The sequence below is a fragment of the Ascaphus truei genome, chromosome 10 (genome assembly GCF_040206685.1).
Source record: "Ascaphus truei isolate aAscTru1 chromosome 10, aAscTru1.hap1, whole genome shotgun sequence".
NCBI classification, from domain to species: Eukaryota; Metazoa; Chordata; class Amphibia; order Anura; family Ascaphidae; genus Ascaphus; species Ascaphus truei.
Window position 1 is genome coordinate 26,389,064 of NC_134492.1, and position 17,308 is coordinate 26,406,371.

Below are 17,308 nucleotides of genomic sequence, written 5' to 3' on the forward strand. Positions count from 1 at the left end.
GTCATCATGTGACATTGCGGCGTCATTTGACGTTGGGTCGGCATGACGACGTAACGCTACGGGAGGGGGTCCGCTCCGGAAAAGGTAAGGCTCTAACACACACACACATTTTCTCCGCAAAAAAATTCCACCCGAAAAAAAAATTGCCGCTCTAGGCAATAGCCTTCACAGCCCAATGGGAAATCCACCACTGCTCCCATGTCAGACCGTGTAGGGCAGTGGGGCGCAAACTTTCCCCACTGCTTGCTCTCCCTCCCTGCTCGCGCCAGCCTCCTTACCTTGTCTTTGGCGTCAAATGACGCAGCTGGGTCACGTGACGTCCCTTTGCCATGGCAATGTAACATCATGAGATTACGGCCGCGTTGCCGAAGACAAGGTAAGGGAAGTTGCAGAGGCCTCATGCGACCCCCCGGCATTAATTTAAATGCCTTGGGGGAAGAGCGTAGGGCCTCTGCAACCGCCGCGCCCCCCGTTTTGCACACCCCTGGTGTAGGGGACGCCTTGGGTGCAGTTACATTAGTTTCAATTCAGTATACAGTATGCGGTTAGGTTCTATTGAGGCTTCAAAGCAACTGGCCAGATTAGCCTTTCCTTAACAATAAATGATTGCAGTCCACAATAAAGCAGCGTAGGCCCCTCGGGCATCAAAGACACATACAGGATTGTGCTGAAGCATTAACCATTTCAATCACAGAGGGGATTGAAAGAAACACAAAGCCTGCAGATGATGAGGGGTGTGGAAATACCCTCTGTAAGAAAGGAGACCAAAGAGCAAAGTTTGAGTCTGAGTTTGTGTGTATATTTTTTAGCGCCAGTCAGGCACACCGCACTCCAGATACAGTACAGTTACAATACAGGGAATGGAATAACGTAGGGTTACCATATGTCCGTATTTTCCCCGACATGTCCGGCTTTCTGATTGAAGGTCGCTGTGCGGGAGGAATTTTTAAATAGCTAAAAATGTCCGGGAACGCCGGCCGCGCAAAGCCAGATTATATCCAAATAATTTGAGTGACAAGAAGGGATAGATACATACAGAAACAGCCAAGAGTTAAACAAGATTCAGCTCCAATACCAGAGCATTTAAGACGTGCAACATCAAAGTCTAGAAAATCTGAGCCAGTTAGTCCATTGCACAATGTAACTCATTACACATTCTTGTCAGAGTTGTACCTGGGAATTTGTTTGATCTTATTGGCACTACAGTAGCTAAGAAAATGATCTTCCAGATGTAGTGGAACATAACATCATAATACTACTGCTTCCAACCAGGTGAGCTCTCAATGTAGGAGCGGCTCAGTGAGTAAAGAGACTGCCTCTGCAAAAATGACGACACAGAGTTAAAATTAGGGGAACCTGGTTCAATTCCTGGTGTAAGAGCCTTGTGACCTTGGGCAAGTCACTTTATCTCCCTTTGCCTCAGGCACCAAAATCATAGAATGTGTTTGTAAAACTCCTATGTGCTGCGTACCGCATGTTATACTGTAATTGTGAAGCGCTTTGAGCCCAAATGGGAGAAAAGTGCTATATAAAATAAAGTTAGTATTATTAAGTGTGTGATCCACATGCTAAAGGCAGCGTGTGACATGGTATTGAGTATGTGGAACAGGGGCTTTCATACGTGTGCAATAAGGACAAAGAAAGAAGTGAGTATCGCAGCACTGGTGAGCAACAATGCAAAACCAGATGTCAATCCAATCAGTCTAGGGAATAATAGAAACAAGTGTTTAGAAACAAGGGGGAGGATAATGAATTCTTATTTTAAAGAGAAGAAAGTTTGCACATTGCCGGAGGAAGCATGCAGGGTATTGGGAGAAAGGAGGAGGGGAGCAGGTGATGTTTGTAATTAGTAAACAGTACAAGTGAGAGGACAGAAGTATTGGAAAAAGCTGGCCGCCCTGCTACACCTTGCAGGATTATCTTGGGGGTGAAATGTTAATTATGTACGTGAGATGAAAGATAGAAGCCCTGCTGCAGCCACTAAGTTTCATGTGTTTCGTGTAACCCCTTCAGTGCCAGATGGACCAGGGAAAGCATCAAAGAAAACCCCTAATATGACCAGAAGCCCTAAACATGGAATGAATGCCACAGCACAGAAGACAATCTCCTATTGTAACTTATCCCATGTCGATAGATACGCAGATCAGGTGTTTTTCTGAATTAATACATGGCAGAATATAAATCCCCTCCACCTTCACAGTGAGCTCCCAGCCACAAATCTATTCAGCCTTTTACAACTCAACAAATCTTGTTCTACCCAAGCATGGCAGTTTCTACACTGAGACCATACAACGTGTTTAGTTCTTATAGGATTTCATTAAATCATCTACAAGATCGTCTGGCATGGGTGAAATTCAGATACACGCAAAGCTTAAAGGTGCAGTCCCACAAAGTAACAAAGTCTGCCAGTGATATAATGAATGGGTTAAGTCTGGGTGAGTGATGCCTTATTTTAAACATATGTAGCCCTCTTTCTCCCTGACTAAAGAGACTAATGGTACTGCCGTTACCTGTTGGCTCACAGAGGGCCTAAGCCTCCGCTACTGGGATCCTGGGGTGGTATAAATATATAGTGTTAGGACCTGTGAACTGGGTCTGCCTTGTCGTGGCTCGCAGGCTTACAGTGCTTTGACCAAAGGGTTAAACTAAATGACCCTTTTTCAAGAAAATATATAAGTATTTTACTGTGTATTTTTGTCATATTGGATGTAGCATCGGGCTTCTCTGTAGCTTGTTGTATACATTTGCCATTTTTCAATAGCTCTCCTTTTTGACACTTATATACATATATATATTGTGGGGGCTCAGGGGTTCCCAAAATGAGTTTGCTGGGGTTTTGTGTGGTATAAGTATCATCTCAGTGCAGCACCTCCACCTGCAAGGGACCCCAGCGTTGTGGGATGAGCGCCTTACAGGAACCATTAGTAATAGTAAACACACACACGGTATATAATAACAGCCTTTACTGAACACATATAAACTATAACCATCTGTATAACACAGTACAATGCACATCCGACCCAATACCACCAGTGAGTGTCCCCCAAAGTACATTGGGTGCTAGGCACCAATACCCTGATGTCCTTCTCCCAATGTCAGGCCCACCCAAAAGTGTATGGAGTAGCGCTACCCCGTGAACTGTTGGTGCACTTTGTTGAGGTACCTGCCAGGTACTCCAGCACATGGTGCGGCCGACTTAGCAATGAGTATCCGTCTGATCCAATGTTGTCAGCGACGGCATCCGCCTCCACGTGGGGTGAACTCCCGTCGGATGGTATCACCATACAGAGTCTCTGAACGTAGGTGGTCTTGTCCCAGACCACAAGGCCACAAATCACTGCACGGCGTCTGTGCTGATGCTAGTCTCACTACTGGCAGCTATTGGGGGAAAATCCCTGACTATGGGCTTTCCCTATAGCAACCACAAGCTGAGGGTGAGTGGGGCCTATCTGGGACATAAAGGGGTGGTCTGGCCTAATCTCGGTGCCACTGACACCCGACCCTACCTTCCCCTCCTCTGTCCTGGCTCCAACAGTGCTCCAAATGTAGCAAAATCCCTCACAGTTACTTGCTGCAGCCCTATTGGCTAACCTTACCCATGTGATCGGGACGCCCCAGGGGATCCTGAGATATGTAGTTCCCCTGCGGACCCTTACAGAAGATGGCCACAGCATAGGGACCCACTGCGCATGCGCAAGCCTCCTCAGATGGCTGCCGCTATTCCCGGATGCTTCTGCGCATGCTTGGCACTTTAACAATGGCGGCACCCTGCGCGGGCATCCGCCGCAGAGCTCCGCGACACCGGAGCTCTCTCTCTCCTGCTCTCCCGCCGGTCGCCGCAACTCCCGACGCCACATTAGCCTCCTCCTCCCCCGCGCTCAAATCGGAGATAAGGGGGGGGGGGCAGGGGGAACCGGCTACACATAGATCAGAAAAATATAAAAGCAAAATATTAATCAACTTTGAATGTTGTCTTGGAAATGTTTGTAGAATTGGAAATTGAGACTGTACCTTACCCATCTCCCACCCACTTTATATTTGACACCTTGTTAGGAAGAGATTGTACATAATATTGGTTACATTATAAATCTAAACTTTTAGCCCACTCATCAGAAATCTGTATCAAAATTATTTTAAAATGCTTTTGGTCCTAAAGTTCCTTTTGGTCCTGAGTGGGACTGCATCTTTAACATGATGTGAAACTATGTTACATATTTAAAAGGTGGCTTTAACGCTCTCTCTGATATTTTAGTTAATCCCTACCTACTGTATATTTAACAATAACAAATAATACAATATAAATACAATGTAGCATTAGCGGTTAGGCTACTGATCAGTGATAACCTTTAAGAGCAGGTGAACCTGGTAAGAATCTGTATCAACTCTTTGTGACCTTGAACAAGGTCATATTTATCTCTGTGTGTTTCAGGCCCCTAAAAATATATTAGATTGTAAGCCTGTAGAATAGTGTATAGAATACATGTAGCAGGGTTCCCCCTGGGTCACCCTACCCCCAGGAGCGTGCGGACATGTGTGGGTGCCAGCAGCAGAGTACGCGCGCATCCGGCGTGTGCCGGGAGGTTGTGGAGGCAGTGCGGGCAATTAGTGAGTGCTCTGGTACACCGGAGGCTCCGTGGTGGCCCGATTCCACAGAGCACCGCCATCTTGCATTAAATCGCGCATGCGCGAGACCCAGCGCATGCGCGGTGCGGCTGAAGGCAGAGGCGGCCTTCAAGGGAACTACAGATCCCAGCAGCCATTGGGGCTGCAGAGCACATGTTGTGCGAGGGTCAATGGTGAGAGGGCTCAGCGGGAACTACAAGTCCCATCATGCTCAGGGACTAGGAGTCACATTACATATCCCAGCCAATCGGGCTCCTTTATTCTCCTGCTCACACATTGATACATTTCGCGCTACAGGGACCACGCCCACGGAGCTGGGACAAGGACAGTTTAAGAGGTAGGTGCAGGTGTCTGTGGCATCTGCAGTAGGCCAGAAAACCCCTGTTAGGCCCCAGCTAGGCCCCGATTCCCCTCAGTGTGTGGTTGCTGCAGGGACCGGCCCATAGGGTAGGGACACTCCCCTGTAGTACCAGAGAGAGTGAGGGACACAGCCAGGACGCGTTGGCGATTGGTGATTCGGTGATCTGGGACTAGATCACCCTCTGAGACTAGAGACATTGTAAAGGTGGATCACTCCACGCGGGAGCCATCCAACGTAGAGGCGGAGGCTTCGCGGATCACCCTTCTGGGTCCGTGGATCCCAACGACAGCATCTGTGTGCCCGGGTGTGGCATCACCCGGCAGGTACCTCACCCCAACAAAGTGCACCAACGTACACCTCAGTTTTAGTGGGCAGGGCTGTCTGACACACTTGGGTGGGTGTGGGACTCTGAGGACACGGTGTTGGGGGACATGGTGTGGGGTTACGGCCCTGCGAGGCCTAGTGTTACAGTGTGGCACTATTGAGTGTTGATTATTATGCATATAGTAAACTGTTGTAATTATACCATTGTGTATTGTTTATTGTATGTGGATCCTGTAACGGGGTTATTCTACACTATAGAATACCATACAGGTGGAGGCGCTACTGAGCATCGTTCCAGGATACACCCCAGGTTCCCAGTAGCAGAGGCTCAGGCCTCCTGTGAGCCACCGGGTGTTGCACCCTACACACACCATAGCTACACATCTCCCAGGAGGGGGGGAAAGTGCGCTACATACACATTATAAAATATAATGTGTAGAGAATAGTACATGCTAAAGAACAGTGGTGCTAAAATTCAGTGTTGAAGGACTGCTAAAAAAGATAGATTTTCAGGACATTATAATAGAGATGGGATAATCCGGGTGTGTGAAATCAGAACATGTGGCTCAGTAGTTGATAGCGACTGATTGAGCTACCTGTGCTGAAGCAGGGATATCCTTAAAACCTGATGCATTGGTGGCCCTTCATAACTGGAGTTGGCCACTCCCGCTCTATTGCTATGTGTTTAGATGTCGGCAGGTGCAGTTGAGGACTTGGGGTGTTTCTCGCCATATCTTTTTTTATTATTTATTTCTTTTCTATTTTAATTTCATAATTGTTTTCATGTCTATTTGAAGACATTTTTTTCATGCTTTATCATACAATTTTAACATGTTCCTGTCTATTCTGAGTTTTTTTTTCATAATTTGGTTCAAATCCTAAACCAAAACAGAAACCACATCTAAATCCAAACCACATCCATTTTTTATATCCCAAACCATATGACGAGTGAAAGATTCCACTATTACATAGCACGTAGTTTTAGTTATATGGCTTAGGTTAAGTACTGTATGTGTTCGTTAGTAAAAAACTAAAAACCTGGCCTCAGGATAGCTCTTTGAGTACTGAACCCCTGCTATAGAACAAATATATTGAGTTTATGACCAACATTTGAATGGGAAGTCACAATCTGCAAAGAAGTGTTAGTGCCAGTAGAGGGCGCTGGAGCTACAGCAGCATTCTGTATGCTTAGCTACGCCGCACTCACTGACCTCCCTAGTCAGGCTTGGGGTAGAGATGCTCAGGAACTAGAACTGGCTCTGTGCAGTTTTTGGGACAAGATTTTGGACCCTCATTATCTGGGCTTTCTTTTGATATTTATCAAATACATTTTTCTCAAAGTCTACAATTTTTCCATTGTAGGAAACATTTAACTTGTTTTATTTACAAAAATGTTTTACCAGGAAGTAATACATTGAAAGTTACCTCACGTTTTCAAGTATGTCCTGGGCATAAAGCTATAACAATACATGGTTACATTAAATGAACAGGGTGCATTTGAGGCTCAGGTCTTTCAAAAGTCATGTGCAACTAACCCTTAACTCAGGCTTGCTCAACCCCAGTCCTCAAGCCCCCCCCCCCCCAACAGGTTAGGTTTTCAGGATATCTCTGCTTCAGCACAAGTGGCTCAATCAGTCTCTGCTTTAGCACAGGTGGTTCAGTGCAAATTATTTAAACATGCTTTGGGCCCTTAAGTTCCCTTTGGTGCTGACTGGGACTGCACCTTTAACATGATGTGAAACTATGTTACATACTGTACAGTATTTAAAAGGTGGCTCTAATGCTCTCTCTGATATTTTAGTTAATTCCTACAAATATTTCTCTATATGCTATAGTTGCATACATATAAGGATATATTTAACAATAACAAAATAATACAAAATCAATACAATTTATCATTAGAAGCCAGACTATGAGGTTATGCATTGTTCTGTGATACAGTTGTAACCTTTAAAAGCAGGCTTGACTGAGCTTCTGATTGAGCCACTTGTGCTGAGGCTGGGATATCCTGAAAACCTGACCTGTTGGGGGGGGGGGGGGGGGGGGGGGGTACTTGAGGACTGGAGTTGAGCACCCCTGCATTAGCTGTTTGTTTCCGGGTCATGATGCCCCCCACTCCCCCCCATTGGGTTAGAGTTGGCCCCTTTGGCACTGAAAGGCAGCCTCTCCAGAAAGCCTGTTGGAAAAACAGATTGGTTGTTTAATACTTAGACTGGTAGTTTTCTGTGCTTTACACATATACAGATACAGTACAAATGCATACAGACACATACAAATATATTGATACACACACAGATAATCCTACAGACATACAGTACATATGCACACACAGATAAATACACCGCAGCTCTTTCTCTTGCTTTCCTATTGCCCAAAATACAAAGTACATATGGAATTAAAAACAACAGCTGACTTTGTCACCTTTAGTAATGTAACAATAAACAAATAGATAAAAAGGAAACACATCATGCTTGGATAATAATAACGCTGCCTGATAATATAAGCCTAGCTCTGGAAGTGGTTTGAAAGTGAAGATTAAAGGGCATGAAGTTATTGTAAAAGCAGAAGCAATTTACAGATCGTGTAAGAGTGACTACATTGTAACCACTTCATTGCTGAAGGGGTCAGTAGCAGAACACAATGGGGGCCCCTTCTGCATTACAATCAGGTGTTAATTATTTGCCCGAAAGCTATTCCTGGATGACACATTTAAGCAAATGTGAATAAGGCACATCTCATATAGGACAGGTCTAATAGCAGTGTCACAAACTAAGTGCTTTCTTTAAGGCCTTTTAATGTGTGCACTGGTGGAGCTGTAAGATGAATTAATTGGTGAGGACACATGAGCGAAGGTGCTAAAGATAACCAGCCACAAATGTGATAACATGATCATGCTTGCGGGTCTCACTGACCTCTTCCAAGCCTCAGGGCTTCACTGGGACTGAAGATATAGGGTAAAAAAGGGATCAGATAATACATTATTGTTTGAGCGAGATAAGTCGAAAAGCTGATTTCTGTCTTCTAAGTTAATTTGGAACCTACTTTGTATGTAAGAAGAGGATGCCTCACTTAAAAGATTCCTGGAAATGATGAGGGAGGAGCTGAGCCATTAAGAACCCCATGTATCTAACACCCTACTAAGCATAATACACTAAGGAGAAAAATATATTCAAAGGGTCACATGTGCAGTCCCACATTAATTAGAAAGTAGGCAGCTGCATCTTTAACAGAGTCTGTAGTTAAAAAGTTTTGAATGGGGGATTTGGTACACATGCTGTGGTCTTGCCCGAAGATAGTGCCTATCTGGGCCCAGATCCGAGATTGGCTACAGAGGATCTTTTTGGGCCTCCAAATTCAGCTGGACCCGCGGCTATTCTTGTTAGGCAAACCCACAAATGAGGTTTCGCGATCGGGTAACAAATTAATAACACACTTTGCTACAGCTATGAGGTGCGAGACCGCAGCATTGTGGAATCAGAACGCAATTCCTTCATTAGCTAAGATCAGGAACAGAATTTGGTTCATATGCCGCATGGAAAAGTTAACAAGCCTAGTTAACGACTCGGGTGATAAATTCCAAAAGGTCTGGTTACCTTGGTTGACCCAGACAGATATCCAAGGGGTGAATGATGCCACAATCTGGCTTTGATAGAAGTAAATGAGTTCTCCTTTGATGGGTGATTGAGAGCCAAACAAGACGGGCTGACGTTAGGGAGGACCCACCCCCTTAGGTAGTTCCTCTGGGTATCACTAACAGAGTGGACGTAGTATTGCTCGTGCAGACGTTAGGGTGTTTCACTATGGATGGAGCTAGTGCCTGATGGACATGGCACAAAAGTACAAAGGTCTCATCGCCTGACCTTCCCCCCCATCCCCCCCCCTCTTTCCGTTGTCGTCCTGGTTTCGTGGCTGTGTTGTCTTGTTGTCTCCCCATCAAGTGTCCGTTCTGTGTGGTGCGTCTCAGACAGTTCTGTGTCTACTGTGGACAGTTATCAACATTACTTTTTCCCATGTATGTATGCACAAAAAACTAATAAAGACAAAGATGAAAAAAAGAAAAAGTTTTGAATGAATTTGAAAAAAATCTACAGAAAAATTCATTAGGGCGAATGTTTACTAAACAGTGCTAGTCCATAAGATACCTTCTTGTCCTGGAAGACCCCTTACAGAGTTATAGCCCATTCACTTGAAGATGTCTTATGGAGTAAATATAGGCTTAAATGTTTTGCTTACTAATGTCATAAAGCGGGGTTTCCAACATTATTAGGGGATTGCAAATCAATTACAAAAAGGTAATAATTATAATTTTGTTCTTGTATAGCGCTGCTAGTTTTATGTAGCGCTTTACAGAGACATTTTGCAGACACAGTACCTGCCACGTAGAGCTTACAGTCTATGTTTTGGTGCCTGAGGCACAGGGAGATAAAGTGACTCCGAAGGTGACACCGGGAATTAAACCAGGTTCCTTTGCCTCAAACTCAGTGCTAGAGTCAGTGTCTTTACTCACTGAGACGCTCCTTCTCTACAGTTAGAATGTATTTATTTAATAATAGAATGTCAGATAGTCCTGGGCAAGTCACATTTCCATTTTCTAAATTAGATTGTAAGCTGTTCGGGGCAGTATTATGTTCACAGTCAGTGCTGTAAAAAAATAGATTATAAACAGTATTTGAATGTTTCATTTTAGAAAGAGGAAACATTGAGTTATAACTGAGCAATGTAACCCTTAGCCCTGCTCCCAGCAACTGAGCTAAGATTGCTCACAACACTAAACAGGAGCCTGGCTTATGGTCATGAATTAAAGTAATTGGGAATAGCTTATGCGTGGAATATCTAAGAGGAGAACTAATATACTTTAAAGTTTAAACCTTCAGCATTGGAAGGACCTGCACTGAAATAACTGCAGACGTGGTGTTTACTGCAGCTGTGCTTGTGCTGGTGAGCATCTTATCACTTCAGTACCTTGGCCAGCTCTGACTGAGGACTGCAGCACACAGACTGGCTCTCCTCCTGTCACTGTGGCCTCATTGGTCCTCACCACCAATGCTCCATATACAGTAGACAGGAACTACGAAGATGTCGGAGTTAAACAGGTAGCACACAGATACTGGCGCACAGGGGCACTTTTTAGGCATTTATTGATGAATGACCTGCTGCCCTGAAACATTCTCTTTTTTTATCCTCTGCGGCCACAAACACATTAACACAAGTTTCTGCGCCCTTGTGCTCTGATAACTGGGCAGCCCCTGTTTATCTTTATATTGTTGTGTTACTCCCTGTTAGTCCGCTTGAAGTCGCTTTTGGCAGCATGGCGTATTTTGCACCGGTGTATCTGTATTATTCTTAATTTTTGTGTGTCTTATAAGTTTCTTCTTTTTGTTTGTATTCAGGTATAAAAGTGTAAAAATTGTACATTTCTAAGATTTTAACAAGATTTGCATTAGCTTTTGGTAATACACATGACAATCTCAGTTAATAGCACTGCCTTAATAACGCGCCTTAGCGGTCGACCAATGCATGTGCCGTGTATTGGAAAAAGCAGGTAACGTAACAATGGTTATTTTGTAACTAACCTTATTTATGCATATAATAAGCTTTGACGATCCCTGTTAAATTAAGGAAAAATAACATCCGTTACCTAATTAGGAAAGGTAATGTTATTTGCCTTCATTTAGCGCACGCCCGAGATCTACCCCTTTATTCCCTCTCCTCTTTCAAGGCCAGAAAGACGTGAAAATATGCTGCCATCCATCAGTTCAAGCCTAGGAGTGGCTGCATGAAGTATAACAACAGAGTGTGTGGGAAATTATAGGTAAAAATAAGATGTGTTCCTAGACATTTTAGACAGCATGGTTCTTATATTTATTTAAAAACAGGAGAACAATTCCCATAGTTAAATAAGAAGATTTATTTTGGGAACAAACCGCTTTTATAAATCTCTAATTCGAAGCTAAAAATGTATCTGATTTTACATATCTGAAATGTAAAAAAATAAATATAGGTTATATTTTGTAGTAAACAGATGGGCTTTAGAAACAGGACTTTTCCTTTGTATTTTTAATGACTATCACATGCGCATTGTGAATTGATGAAAACACGGTCTCATTCATAAAGGATTTTTAAAGTTGCTGTGTTAGATGATTAAACATCTACTTTAAATTTGTTTGCCTGTACTGTATTTGAAGTCATCAAAACTATGTGTGAGCAACAAACAGACTCCATCTTTTTTATACTTTCCATCTGAAGAGAGGACAATGGTGCTTTTATGTATAAGGTGTCTAGAAGAACAGCAAAGACTCACTGTGAAGATTCTACAGAAGGGATTCAATACATTTGTATCTCTGCAGATGGTACTGGAATAGAAATGCTTGAAAGATTATTTTGTGGAGTTCTACCTTTCTGTTTCCTAACCGTACACACTATTTTTCCTTCTGTGTGTTTTCTCTACCTGATGCTTTGTTAATTGAGCAGTTAATATTGAAGTTCCTTTTCCATTTATTGTTTAAATGCCTTCCAATTTCATTTGCCTGATAGAAAACATGCAACAGAGCCTGTAAAACATATGATGTAAAAGCAGAACTCTACTGGTAATGCTGTCATATTTCAGTGTCGTCCTGCTAACGTACACAGTGTAGTATACTGTATAACACTTCACAGGTAGTAAAAAATGAACCCTCGCCCTAAGAGTTCATTGTGTAATTTTTGGTGCCTGACAAGATATAAAGAGACTAAGCCAAGGTCACAAGGAGCTGACACTGAGGCTTGAACATAGTTCTCCTACTTCGTGGTCAATCTCTGACAGCAAAAGGGTTACAGGAGCAGTGACTCAATTACTAGTGAAGAGGAAAAGATTGTTATATTTGCCCGACTTTCTTTGAATTGTACAGGCTTCATCTTCATCATCTGATTTTGGAAGCTTAATAGTGAGAACGTAAATGATTTGACTTCCATCTCATACCCGGGATGCCCGTCTCACACTGTGATATCCTGGCATCTGGAGATGGTTGGAGAGACCGTACCTGGTGTGACTGAACTCTGCAGATGTTATGCTAAAATATAAATATAAAATCAAACAACAAAGGGAAGATCTGGGACAATGTGGCACAGGCGGATAGATACTCTGTGTGCCATTATCTTCACTGTGCCTTTCGGAAACAGTATTAAAGACTGACAGCATTATCGCTGCAAAATAACTTTAAAAGTCTATAATTTGTAACTGTATGCTTTCAGCAACATTAAATTGTTTGAAGCGATCGCTATAAACTTGACAGGATCAGACAGAACATTTGGTAACACAATTTCAATGTATGCCAAGCAGGGAAAGTAAATTGTTGTCACTACTGCTGGATCAGTATTCTCCTTCTGGGAAATTAACCCATACGGACCTGCTCTGAGTTTCCTGTTTAAAATTCCCTTGTTTCTGTTACACATATTTTTTTATTTCATTTAGTGTATCCCCCTCCACCACCTCTGCTGGAAGACTGTTCAGTGCACCCACTTCTCTCTTGCTTCTTGCCTTTCTTTTTCTCCAGGAAATGTATCCGACCTGCTCCTTCTATAATCACTTCCAACCTTTCTAAGTATGAATTTATCCTTTGTAAACTAATCTGATTTAGGTGGGTTTTGCCAATTCACTTTAAAGCTCTGTAACAGACAAAGTAAATATTTCCATATAGAAGTGTATCCAGCCTAACATTGGCTACACCCGGGGGAAGTTGGGAATCCTACCTCTTCTAACACCGTTTTAACCTTGTCTGTAACTGTCACATACATGTACTGTATGTATGTATGTACTGTATGTATGTTATGTACTGTATGTATGTACGTACGTACGGTACACACATATATATACCACATACCAGGCAGCTAATCACTCAATTTTAAAAAAAGAATGACGATTTCCTTTGTTAAATGTTATTTTTAATGGCATTTTGACCTCCGCTTTTGCTTGTGCTGGGAGCTAAGAAGAACAGACAGAGGCCTAGACCTAGATGGTATGTACAGTAAGGTTCCGTTCCGGAGCCGACACGTCGGGATTGGTTGTCTGTCTTCACATGCCTTAATACACTTTTTATATCTTGGAAGTGAGTGCTGCCTTTTTCTTTGCCTGACGAAAGGAGGGTAAGATCTTTTGTTTATTCATTTTTATGGGACTAGCACCACCACTGTTGTTTACTATTTAGAGTGCCAGCTGCTTGTTTTTGTGTGTGTGTATATATATATATATATATATATATATATATATATACCACATACCACAAAGCTAATCACTCAATTTAAAAAAAAGAATGACGATTTCCTTTGTTAAATGTTATTTTTAATGGTATTTTGGCCTCTGCCCTTGCTTGTGCTGGGAGCTAAGAAGAACAGACAGAGGCCTAGACCTAGATGGTATGTTCATTATGGTGAGTATATTTACGCAGTTGTGGTGGAGTGTTTATGTTGCATCAGAATATTTGTATTTGATACAGTATTTCACTTCCGTGGGGAATAAAGATTTGATCAGGGTATGTTACTACTATTTTCTGAGTAGGACTATCTCTGTTGACACGCGAAATGCTGCTTTATACAACATTAAGAAGGGAAATGGATATGACCGGAAAAGCTATCAGAGACGGTATAGCAAAAGTGTTCTTCTGGTAGAAAATCACATTACTTGTTAAGAACTCTGTCAGACTGCCTATTACAAGGCTTCCATATTATGGTTTCCTAACGCACCTGTTTTTTTGCTGCTGTTAGCAAAGCTGGGTAATTGTAACATATGGAAATCATGGTGTTTAATCCACGCTTCCAATACTCTTCCTCATCTCTAACTTGTTTTCTGCTCCCTGACTTTGGATGGCCGTGATATATAAAGTAGAAGAGATAAACCTTGATCTGCATAAGCCAGGTTGATCCCTCACAGATAGGAAGTGAAGCAGAGAAAAAGAACTCTCTTGAATAGGAACTGAATCAGACATGATGTGAATATATATATATATATATATATATATATATATATATATATATATATATACACACACATGTAGAGGTATCAGTACCGTGTTAGCCGAGCTTCAATAATCAAAAAATAAATAGATGATACCGTTCTGTGGCTAACGAAATGCTTTTATTTGTGCGAGCTTTCGAGATACACTGATCTCTTCTTCCGGCGATGTTACAATGAATGAAGCAAGGGTATACTTAAAAACAGTGTCTGTTTTTATTAATCGACAAAAAATGATAAAAAGACAGCTTTAAAACAACTTGACCTCAGAGACCCCTCAAATAAAGAACCTCCCAAGTGAGACAAAAAAGAGCCCAAATAAGGTGCCAAATGCACATAAATATGTAAATCGGTAACAGATAGTAACTATAATGAAGCCCTATCCCTGACAAGATAAGGGAGCAATTAGATCCCCTAAATGGTCATGACCGGCCGGTCAAGTAAGGTAAAGTGTCAAGCAAAAGGACTACAAGGTTGGTGGAACAAAATGACCTAAACATGAGAGAGTAATTACAAGTGAGAACTGCACACTGAACCATAAGTAAGCTAATGATAGCACAAAAATGATGGTGAATGGCAGATGCACATGTAATAGTAGCAGAGTCCTGTAACTGTAGCTGCCACTCGCAGCTGAGACATAGTATCAAAGTAGGTACATCTGGTGAGAGAGCACTGATAGAGAGCACTGTTGTATAGCGAAGCATGTCCTGATATAGTCTAAAGTGAGGGTATGGTAATACTCATCAGAGTCCAGAGCGGCAGCGACGGCAGCTCGACCGCTATAGAAAAGCAGCAAGGAGCCCGAGTTACATGACCAAGACTCATCTGGGCTCCATGTTGCTTTTCTCTTGCGGTCGAGCTTCCATCGCTGCCAGAGTCGCTCTGGACTCTCTGAGTATTACCCATACCCTCACTTTAGACTATATCAGGAAAGTGGCAACGGGTGCCCAAGAGGATATATCGTGGCACTTGCGCTGGTAGGTGTAACCATACTTTGAAAGCTTGAACAAACTCCCGGCTATAGTGGGAAAGGTACTTGTAGACATGCAAATGAGTCCGACATGTCAAGTAAGGCGTCAATCCCCAAATATGGACTACATCGAAAAACAATGGCCCTCATTCTCCGGACGCTGGATTGTCTCTGTGGCTGAAAATATTCATGAAGAAGACATGAAAGCAGAGGGTGCTAAGAATCGGCGGAGGTTAAACAAAAGTTGTTATTCAAACCTCAATCTGGCTACTTACAACAGCCGGACTCTCTCCAGTGAAGTAGCACTGCAATAACTGCAAGACAAACGTTAAGATTAAATGGGATATTGTTGTTCTTTGTAAGTAAGAAGAAAAGATGAAGACCTAATTGAGCTCAAAAGCAGACACCTATTATATTACAAAAAAATGGAAGAATTAGTGAAGTAGGCTTCGTTGTTAACAAGAGATGGAGAAACAACATGGTGGAGTGGAAAGAGCAGCCGGAATTGCCATTGAGTTGACAAAAGAGATACAGGCTTCAAATTATCCAAGTGTATGTCCCAACATCAAGTCACGCAGACAATGAAGAAGAAGACTTCTACCAAGAAATCAACCAATTTAACAACAAAGGAAAATGTCACCTCAAGATCATTATGGGATATTTCAATGCAATGATTGGTGCCCAGCAGAAAGACGAAGAATCAGTAAGTATGGTTATGGCAATGGGAATGAACATGGAGACAGATTGGTAGAAGTGGCAGAATGTGAAAACTTCTACATCATGAATTCATTCTTCAAGAATAATCGAAATAGAAATAGACATTAAGTTGACCAAATGTAATCAAGAATGAAATGGACTACTGTATATCCTAACAAGAAACACGTGATTGAAGACTGCACAGTGCTAAACCGTTTTGATACAAGGGGTGATCACCATTGGTTCACTGCAAATTACACCTGAATGCAAAAGTGGAAAGAAGAAAACTGATTAAAAAGAAGAAAACAATTACCCCCCACTGAAATAATTTGATTGCTACAAATAAAAAATATTATGTCGCTCCATTCTTCGCAATCCCCTACTTCATCACCCACTTCGAACTCCTACAGTACATATGTCCTGATATCTAGAGCGTGGTCTGAGTTCAGATATATCAAAGACTACTGAACATCGATCACTCCAGTAAGTATACGCATACTGTATGCTGAAATGGGAAGAGGAATTAGGAGACACGTTAGAAATGGACGATTGGGAAGTGATATGCGAGGCAGCAGCTAAAAGTTTAATTTGCACAGTTCTCAAAGAGAACTCATACAAGGTTAGGTTACACACTATAAATGGAGAATGGTCTCCTTTGTGCTCTAGGAGATGTGAGCAAAGCAGATCCCTAACACACATGGTGGTTATGCCAGATAGTAGAACCTTTGTGAAAACAGATATTCACTCTGATTGGTACTGTGGTGGGCAGGCCCTTTGCCCCAGACCCCGGGTTTCACCTTTTTGTGCAGACCTCCTACAAGGCCTACCCAAAATATCATGTAATCTGGCTACGCATATTATCCTAGCAACGAGATGTTGCATTGTGACCCTGCGGAATAAGCAAGTGGTACCAGACATTAACACAATTAAATGTCGGGTGTGGTACATCCTTCTCATGGAAAAAAACACAGCATTCTTGAGTGAACGATCCCAGAAATTCTCATCATTATGGAAGCCATGACTGGGGGCTGAGAGGGGACAAGGCTTGTCCCCACCATAGACTTAATACTGTGAGATGCAATGGAGGGTATACAGCAGCGATGCAGGGTCTGGCCAATGGCTCTCGAGCCGCAGGTGGGGCGATGGCCCCAGTAATTACTTTATTTCGCTAATTAGTTCTCTTTTTAAAGTATTATTTCTCTTCCCACATCTCCTCTACCCTCTCCAACACTCTTTAACCCCAAGCATGACATGTGATGCTGGACTTAGTAGCTAAGAGAGAATGCTGCTTTAAGGGGTCAGTTCAGAGTCAAAACATTTTTAAAAACAACTTATCAGCATAATTGGC

The 17,308-nt window shown here is 42.5% G+C and overlaps 1 protein-coding gene across 7 annotated transcripts in view; it reads right to left on the reverse strand.

Annotated features, from left to right (window-relative positions):
• LOC142503696 (cytosolic carboxypeptidase 6-like) overlaps positions 1-17,308 on the reverse strand; it is a 1,053,590-nt gene that overhangs the window by 68,042 nt on the left and 968,240 nt on the right. The gene's annotated exons all lie outside the window — the stretch shown is intronic.